Genomic DNA, 10,841 nt, shown 5'->3' with positions numbered 1-10,841 from the left:
ATGGTGGATTCACTGCTACGCAAATGAAACGTGTATGTCTCTAACCTCCAGCACTTAAGGAGAACTATGATTGTCATGACCCAAAATCCGGCTAGTCGTGATGGCACCTAACCCAACCCTCTAGGTAAGCCAAATAACAGTCAACACAACTCGAATAAGAAATATAAGAGCCAATAAATAAATAACTGAAATTTTATACAAAATACCAAGGATTGATAATACAAATCATGAGCTTCTGAGACTTAGAATTTACAAAGTTGGTACGAATTAAATACATCATCTGTTTGAAATATACATAAACAGAATTGCAAATCTAGAGCTACCAAGGACAAGTGGCAGCCATATCTGAAAAGCAGATACATCTTCAATGACGGCTCCCGCCATACACGGCAACATCAGTTCCAAAATCTGCACGCAAGATGTAGAAGTGTAGTATGAGTATAACTGACCTCATGTACTCGATAAGTAACTAACCAAACCTCAGGTTGAAAGCAGTGACGAGCTCAAAAAAAAGGTCAGAGTCCAACACCAATAGCCAATAACAACTCGTGATAATATATTGAAGACTATAAAAATGAATAACTTAAAAGGCATTATGCTCATATCGTTCATATCTATGGAAGAATAGACTTGGTTTACAAGAATAGACTGTGTTTTCCAATTTACAACATCATATAAGACTTTTCTTTGACTAAATAGCATGAGGAAAGTACGTCTTTATGCCTACATGTCAGGTCATCAATGTCATATTACGGTCCAGCATGAGGAAAATGCATCTTTATGCCTATATGTCAAGTATGCATGTCAAATGAACGACTTCACAGTGGTATCCCCAGGTGCTCTCACTCTCAACATACTCAAGTTGTCTGTCTCAAATGCCCACTTCATCATGCATACACAATCACTCAGCACTGTACGGGTGTCTGTCATCAATGCCCCTCCCCAAAGCACGTGTATGTATATCAATGTGCCTACACTCACAGCTGGTATGTCAGACTCCGGAGGGGCGGATCCTGACCAACCGCTAATCAAAAGCCATATGGCCTACTACGCCGTGCAGTTTGATCCACATAATGATAAGCCCATACGACCTGTTGCTGCGTGCAACCCAATCCACATAATAATAAAGCCAATATGACTTGTTACGGCGTGCAGCCGGATCCACAGTACCACTCTCAACACGGCTCTAAGGCCCACCTCAGTCATCAACCTCTCAAGTTTCAAGGGCTCTCAATCTCATATCTCTCAGTCGAACAGCACCACAATCTCATATCTCTCAGCCGAACAGCACCAAAAACCCCCCAATTTCACTTTTAGAATCATCAAATAAAGGCCAAAATCAAAGATGGAATCATGAAATATAATCAAAATTGAGTAGAAAATACTTACCCCAATCCATGTAGCGAAACTCCACTCCAAAATCGCCCACAACCGAGCTCCAAATCTCCAAAGTGATAAAATGAACAAACCCTCGAATATATAACTTCTTCCCAGATATTTTCGCATTTGCGGACCATCTGAAGCTTCTGCGGCATCACTTCTGCGACAAATATCCCGCTTCTGCGGAGATCACCAAAAACCTGACCTCTCGCACCTGTGGAAGATCCTACACTTCTGTGACATCGCAGGTGTGAGGAAAGCTCTGCATCTATGATACCATCCTCACAACCGACCTTCCGCATCTGCGGCCACAGAAACACACCAGTGCACCCGCATCTGTGACTCAGTTCCGCATATGTGCTCTTGTCCTATGCTAATTCAACACCATATGTAGTTCCTTCCTTCCCCAGCCAACATCGCCTCTGCGACAACAAATCTGCATCTGCGGGCTCGCATCTGCGGATCTGCGACCATCCTTCCGCAGATGCGGACACACCAGAACTAGAACCTTTAGCAAACCTAACATAGTCCAAAATGATCTGGAACCAATGTGAAACACACCCGAGCCCCTCGGGAACCCATCCGACCATACCAACAAGTTCAAAAATATAATGCGGACCTACTCGAGGCCTCAAATCATGCATAACAACATCAAAACCACGAATCATACCTCAAATCAAACTTAATGAACTTTTGAACATTCAACTTCCAAAACTCGTGCCGAACCATATCAAATCAGCTCGAAATGACCTCAAACTTTGCATACAAGTTCCAAATGAAATAACAAACCTATTCAAACTCCCGAAACAACAATGTGAACCCGATTTCATCAAAGTCAACTCCCCGTCAAACCTATTAACTTTACAAACCTTCAAATTGTAAACTTTCGCCAAATAATACCGGAACCTTCTAGAAACATCCAAATGCAAATCCGGGCATACGCCCAAGTCCAAAATCACCATCTAGACCTAATGGAACCATAAATACTCCAATTTAAGGTCAAATACACAAAAGTCAAACTTGGTTAACTCTTCCAACTTAAAGCTTTCGAATTGAGAATCATTCTTACAAATCAATCCCGAAGCACTCGAAAATTGAAATCGGCGATGCACACAAGTCATAATAAACCATATGAAGCTACTCACGACCTCAAACCCAAACAGACTGCAAATGCTCAAAACGACCGGTCGGGTCATTACATTCTCTCTCACTTACACATATGTTCATCCTCGTACGTGCCAAGAGTCATAACAGAGCCATAAAATCATTGAATCAACTCATTATACACATGCTCATGGGCGATTCCACGTCACCCCAAACCATGTAAGCCTGACAGCACAACATAACTGAAGATTCTTACTTCAACCTTAATCCATAAGCCTTAAAATCAAATCTCTAACATACGAATCCATTACAAGACCCGATTCTCACATCTATACACTGTATGAGTCTAAGCAAGTTGTATCAATCCATAGCCATAACCAAACTCAGATACTTATAGCAATAATTTCTGACCACAATAGTTGCTTAATAACAAGTCCGGTACCGGTAACAAACTTCATATCAAATAAAACCTTGTTCTAAACCTTCATACACTGCCAATGATGAAAGAAACACGCAGATATTCATAACCACTCATCAAATCAACCAGTCTTGGAGCTCTCTCGCCCGCCAAGAACTATAGCCAAAGTCTAAGCTGACTACTGACATCATCCTTCCAAACATACTTTAACCAAATCCAATAGTACAAATTTCAGGTCCAAAGATCTCATATCATCCAGTATAAGCTGCTCGACTGACATGCCATACCAATACTACCTAGAGCCACATACCATGCAATCAGTGCACCAAACAAGCAACAACTCGAATGTACCCAAAAATGGAAAATGACTCAAATGAGAGAACTGTCCCTCAAGATCAACATGTATCACCACAAGTGCAATGCTATAAACCCATCACACAAAGGAGAACCAAGACACGCGAAATTTACCCAAAGGATCATGTTCCAACATAACTCCGCTGCGATGCATGACCCCATCCAAACACCGGTCCACATGAAATACCTCAACCCATAATGCTTAAAATCAACAACCATACACAAATCAACAACAAACACACAATGTGCATGACCATAAGATGGAGATACAGGTAGCACAATATACCACAAATAGGAAAGACCATAACCAAGCCGCAATCATCCATTCAACACCCCAAGATCTATCTCGCTCGAATTCTGCTACAAGGCCCAAACAAAACCGCATCATGTGTGCAAATATTCAATAGCCTCACAACTCATCGTAGCATAGAAGAGTAACACATAGAACATATCAGAACATGAACGAGCTCAACTCCAACCAAATGACACATTCCTAAATAATAGTAGTGATGAGTCAACAAATCTTACCTGGTATAGAATACATATTCCTCAATAATAGTAGTGAAGAGTCAACAAATCCGACCCGGTGTAGAATACGAACGAGCTCAACTCTAATCGAATGACACATTCCTTATAATAGTAGTGATGAGTCAACAAATCCGACCCGGTGTAGAATACACATCCTCATTAGGCCTACCAATGGGCCCCCAAATCAACTCCAGCCATCCACAAATAGATAAATAACCCCCCACAAGCACACAATAACATAACCATAATATATACTATTAGTTGTCTAACTGTGGTCGTACCTTCACAGTCCGCAACCAAGGAACATTCTGCCTTTGAGACCTCCTAGTCTCCAAATCCCTAAAATACCATAATCACCATATCCAATCCCAACTCGTCCACTCAAGTGACTGACACATCCTTCATACAGAATCATTCCACAAGAAATACTTCCATAATTCTTCTGTGCCGCAGAGCAAAATATGAACGTCAGTAGTCGATCAACCACGCGATTACCATAATACCAGTCATGCATACGGAAGTCAAACACAATGCACCTTTCTGAAATGTATACTCTCCTCAGGTAGTACCAAATGGTACTAGCGTTCTTCCAAACATCTGAAATCGTCGATGCTGTCTAGAACACATGACCTTCCCTTCGAAACTGAACTGCAACCTCATACATGCAAATATCAATCCCACACGATGCACCGCCTATTTCTTACCATCATATGAAAGCACTAAAATCCCATTATCAATATTGAGTCACAACCAGGATACATACTCAATTAGCTAAAAACCTTCCACTTAATCCCATCCAGGAGAAAATCACAACGCGCAACAAACTCCCTATGCCTGTAGAGAATATCAATCTCAAGTCGAGGTCGACACCGTTGGGAACTCATCAAAACCCATATGCACATAACAAAGCCATTAGAATCAAATTCCTCGAACTCAACCAAGTCATGCAGGTCACCAAATCCAAGAGTATTGCCACAACACACCAGTAATTCCTCACCACATCATAAGAACCAAAAAAAAGATCTGATCATTTCTATTGCTACACTGATCCAAACCACTACCAAGCTGACCAATTTCTTCGAGTTCCTTCTGAATTGCCTTCATATTAACACTTCTCCTTGCCATTACACCACGGTCCAAACTGAAACTCACCATAAGAGAGCCTAGCATGATACCATATTGTCTTAAAGCTCGTAAGCCATTGTATTCCCTCTTAAGCCCCCAATAGTATAGCAATTGAAATGGCCACTCTGAAGGAACCTTCTGTGAATCTAAAGTTATTTCCTTTTTAACTTCTCTAATACTGAAATGTAGCATCTATAATGATACAGAAATACCGCGAGTCCCGTCACCATCCATCGCAAATCTGAGATCTTAGCTTTTTACAAATCCAGAAATTCATCAAATACCACATATGAATCTCGAACCCATTAGAACCTTCTTGAGAGTCATCCACCCTACTCTAATCTCAAATGCACCGCTAAAACGAGTCGAACGACCTGTGCTCCATTAGCACCCAAACACCTAACGAAGTAATCCACATCTCTAAGAAACCGAGTGAATTCCTACTCCATGTACACTACCTCCACCACGAATAACAAACTTGAATCATTACAAGATTTCTAGTATTCCCGTAACGTATAGCATATCATGCATTCTGCAATTTCCTTGCTCAAGTCATCCTCAAATCCAACCTCTTCAAGTCACAATTGATCCTCAAATATGCCTCAGACTGAAACCAATACAACACGTAACCATGCAATCTGATTGTCCATAGCAGACTCCTTTACTTGGATCAAAACCATAGAATACAATATCTGATAACCCATAATACCCTTACTCCATTACTGACATAATTCCGCACTGTAATTCAACTAAATCTTTCATAAGCTCATGTAACACAAGTCATAAGATAGCTCAAATCATTTGCTAAACTCATATTCATCCTCGTGATAGTCAAGCCAGCTTCCTCAAACGATCCAAACTCAAATTGCAACACATGTAACCCAATGGTAGAAAGAAACTCACCATATAATCATCATAAGAGTCACCCAACCTCAGAACATCCCACAGGAGATAACCCACCTACTTAGTCTCAAACGAGCATCTCTCTATGCCCTTTCATGGCCACAACCACTATACAATCACTAAATCTTCCGAGTCTAAACTCGTCAAGAAGACATAAGAACACACTTCATTCCACAAATGAAAAACCAAAATATCCCTAACACACTCGTAACTCATGACGGTACAACACATCAAGACAGAAATCAAGAACCCAATTGTCTTTTTCACATCCAAAGCAAGCTCTTCTCGTCACATCCAAGCCATATGAACACATCTCGCAGTCACATCATACTCATCATATAGTCATCCAACTACTTACCAAGCTATAAATCCCACTCCTAGGTACACTACCAGGTATGTAAGTCCAAAAGCACATGCTTATACAACTGAAACTACCGCGCCCAAGTCGCAGTCCAAATCTGGCCTAATGTCCTCCCAACCGACCCATCACCAAACCACAGAAAACACATCTTGCACCTCATCCATGGAATCATAAGACGTCGATGCACAGCTAATACCAGGCGCTCAACATAACATACAAGTGAGTGAGCGAAATCCAAAGAAATATGCTTCAAGCTGAATCAATATCGCACGATAAGGAAAAAAAGATGGGAAGTTTATCCTAGACGCATGTAGCCTCTCGAAGATATGTATGGACGTCACCATACTGATCCACAAGACTCTACTAGACACTTGCTCATGACTTGTAGAACTTATGAACCTAGAGCTTTGATACCAACTTGTCACGGCTAAAAATCTGGCTAGTCGTGATGGCACCTAACCCAACCCGCTAGGTAAGCCAAATAACAATCAGTACAACTCGAATAAGAAATATAGGAGTTAACGAATAAATAACTGAAATTCTATACAAAATCCCAAGGATTAGTAATACAAATCATGAGCTTCTAAGACTTAGAATTTACAAAGGTGGTACGAAATAAATACATTATCTATTTGATATATACATAAACAGATTTGCAAATCTAGAGCTACCAAGGACAAGTGGCAGCCATATCCGGAAAGCATGTACATCTTCAATGCCGGATCCCTCCATACACAGCAACATCAGCTCCAAGATCTACACACAAGGTACATAAGTGTAGTATGAGTACAACCGACCCTATGTACTCAATAACTAACAAACCTAACCTCAAGGTGAAAGCAGTGACGAGCTCAAAAAAAAGGTAAGAGTCCAACACCAATAGCCAATAACAACTCGTGATAATATATTAAAGAGCATAAAATGAATAACTTAAAAGGCACTATGCTCAGCTCGTTCACATCTACGGAAGAATAGACATGCTTTTCAAGTATAACAGTCAAATACCAAATCTTACCACTGAAACAAATTAAACATGTGTTTATCAAAGAGGACTGTGTTTTCCAATTTAGAACATCAAATAAGACTTTTCATTTACCAAATAGTATGAGAAAAGTACGTCTCTATGACTACATATCAAATATACATGTAAGGTCATCAAATGTCATATTACTGTCAAGAATGAGGAAAATGCATCTCTGTGCCTATATATCAAGTATGCATGTCAAATGAATGATTTCACGGTGGTATCTCAGGTGCTCTCACTCTCACCATACTCAAGTTATATGTCTCAAATGTCCATTTCATCACTCAGCATTGTACGGGTGTCTGGCATCAATTCCCCTCACCAAAGCACGTATATATATATATCACTGTGCCTGAGCTTACTGCTGATATGTTAGACTCCAGAGGGGCGGATCCTGCCCAAGCGCTAATCAAAAGCCAATATGGCCTGCTGCAGCATGCAACCTGATCCAAATAATAATAAGCCCATAAGGCATGTTGCGGCGTGTAGCCCGATCCACATAATAATAAAGCCAATATGGCCTGCTACGGCGTGTACTCTGATCCACAGTAACACTCTCAACACGGCACTAAGGCCCACCTTAGTCATCAACCTCTCAAGTCTCAAGGGCTCTCAATCTCATATCACTCAGCCCAACAGTACCACATATGAAAAAATAATTCTAACATGCGATATAACAATGAATGATAAATAGAGACTGAGATTTGTTATACAAATGAGGAAACATGACTGACTGTATAATTACAGTTAAGTCAGATAACTCAAAACAACCGAAACAGCCTCATTAAATCTCAATCAAATAACCACATAGCCTAAATATGATTTCTAACATGTATCATAGTTCAGTTAATCCAATGAATAGGAAAAATATTAATAAAACAAAATATGATAGCAACATAGTCCAAAAGTCAATCCAGATTATGATTACCCCGGCGCACGCCAACACGCCTGTCACCTAGCATGTGCGTCACCCCAATACATCACAAATAACATGGTTCCCAGGAATTATTACCCTCAATTCTAAGTTTAGAAATATTACTTACCTCGAACAAGTCAAATCAAATACCGAGCAAGCCAAACAATACTCTAGAAACTTCATCCCGCGCGAATCATCCTCCAAACGGTTCGAAACTAGTCAAAAGCAGCTCAAAAACATCAAATAATGCCATAAGAAACAAACCCAAAAGATAAAGGTCGAATTGTTTGTCAAATATTCAAAGTCAACCCCGAGTCCGCACCCCGGAATCTGACAAAACACACACATTCTGACAACCCATTCGAATACGAGTCCAACCATACCAATTTTACTCAAATACGACTATGAATCGATGTTCAAAACTCAATAATTCGCTTTAGGAAACTTTAGACCAAAAACCTCCAATTTATGTTTTAGAACATCAAACAAAGGCCAAAATCGAAGATGGAATCATGAAATATAATCAAAACCGAGTGGAAAAGGCTTACCCCAATCCATGTTGTGAAAATCCTCTCCAAAATCACCCAAAACAGAGCTCCAAATCTCTAATGTGATAAAATGAACAAACCGTCGAATATACAATTTCTGCCCAGATATATTCGCATTGGCGGACCATCTGCCGTTTCTGCGGCATCGCTTCTGCGACAAATATCTCGCTTCTGCGGAGATCTCCAAAAACCCGACCTCTCGCATTTGCAGAAGATCCTCCGCTTCTGCAACATCACAGGTGCGAGGAAAACTTCGCATCAGGGATACCAGTCCCAGAGCCGACCTTCTGTATCTGCGGCCATAAAAACACACCTGCACACCCGCATCTGCGACCCAGTTCCACGGATGGGCTCCCGCTCCTGCTCTAATTCAACCGCATCTGTGGTTCCTTCCTTACCCAGCCAGCTTCACCTCTGCGACAACAAATCCGCATCTGCGGGCTTGCATCTATGACCATCCCTCCGCATATGCATAGACACCAAAACCAGAACCTTCAGCAAAGCCAACATAGCCCAAAATGATCCGGAACCAATCTGAAACATACCTGAGCCTCTCGGGACCTCGTCTGACCATACCAAGAAGTTTTAAAATATAACGCGGACCTACTCAAAACCTCAGATCACGCATAACAACATCAAAACTACGAATCGCACCTCAAATCAAACTTAATTAACTTCTGAACTTTCAACTTCCAAAACTCGTCCCGAACCATATCAAATCAACTCGGAATGACCTCCAACTTTGCACACAAGTTCCAAATGACATAACGAACCTATTCCAACTCCCGGAACAATAATCCGAATCCGATATCATCAAAGTCAACTCCCGATCAAACCTATGAACTTTTCAAACCTTCAAATTGCCAACCTTTGCCAAATAGTGTTGGAACCTTCTAGAAACATCCAAATGCAAATTTGGGCATACACCCAATTCCAAAATCATCATCCGGGCCTAATGGAACCATAAAATTCCAATCTGAGGTCAAATACACAAAAGTCAAAAGTGGTCAACTCTTCCAACTTAAAGCTTTCAAATTGAGAATCATTCTTCCAAGTCAGTCTCGAACCACTCGAAAACTGAAACCGGCAATACACATAAGTCATAATACACCATATGAAACTACTCACGATCTAAACCTCCCCCTCCCCCATCTCCAGAGTGCAAATGCCCGAAACGATCGGTCCGGTCGATACAGTGATCAATAACCAGTCGAATTGTAACTGGCCCACTGCAATAATATGGTAAAGACCATTTATAGACACGCACTCGACAACGCGTGGATGTAGGGTGTGGGCCTCAATAAGCTCCCAAAAATTATTGACGCGTCGCAGATGTACGTTTAATGCAACAACTGTCCATCTTAAATTAAGGACGCCATATGGCTCGAGCCTAGTGTGAACAACCGGACAATCCACAAACATAATGTATATGCACATGAAACGCAAAAATTAATAATTTTATAGTATTTTTAGAGAAAATTATAGCTCTTTATTGATTCTTCTCAATTGTTTCAAGTATTTTTGTAGCTTCTAAATTTTTGATGAAGAAGCTACTCCCTGATAATAAATTTATGAATTTTGGATTACACATTTTTTTAATATTTTTTCAACATATTAATTATGGAGAATTAATATCTTTATTCATTAATTAAACGTATAGAGTTATTAAATTTAAATCAGCAATTAAATACATTTTCTTTGTGAATTATTAATTAATTTTTTATTTATTAATTAGAGTTATCTTATTTTATGTATCGGGACATCCGCGTACTATAAAAATTATTATATTTATATTGTACACGTCATATTGCAGTTATTCACACCAAAAATTAAGCAAAGTCTCCTTTATACCGATATCACTACAATGTTTTCTTCAACAATCAAATAAAATACACCAAACATGTTAACCCTTCAAATAAACATCATACCAATCATGGAACTCAAGATCAACCACCACAATAACTTTCACAAAATAAACTAGTTCACAAGTTCTTACCAAATACTGTCACGATCCAAAATTCACAAATCGTGATGGCACCTAACCGAACCCGCTAGGTCAGCCAATTAACAGTAAATAAAATTTTAATAAAATAAAAGTGATCAACAAATGATATATCAGGATTCCATACAACATCTCAAGGATTGGTAATACAAATCATGAACTTCTAAGACTTAGAATT

This window comes from Nicotiana tabacum, chromosome 13 (genome assembly GCF_000715075.1).
Source record: "Nicotiana tabacum cultivar K326 chromosome 13, ASM71507v2, whole genome shotgun sequence".
NCBI classification, from domain to species: Eukaryota; Viridiplantae; Streptophyta; class Magnoliopsida; order Solanales; family Solanaceae; genus Nicotiana; species Nicotiana tabacum.
Note: the sequence above shows the minus strand (reverse complement) of the source record.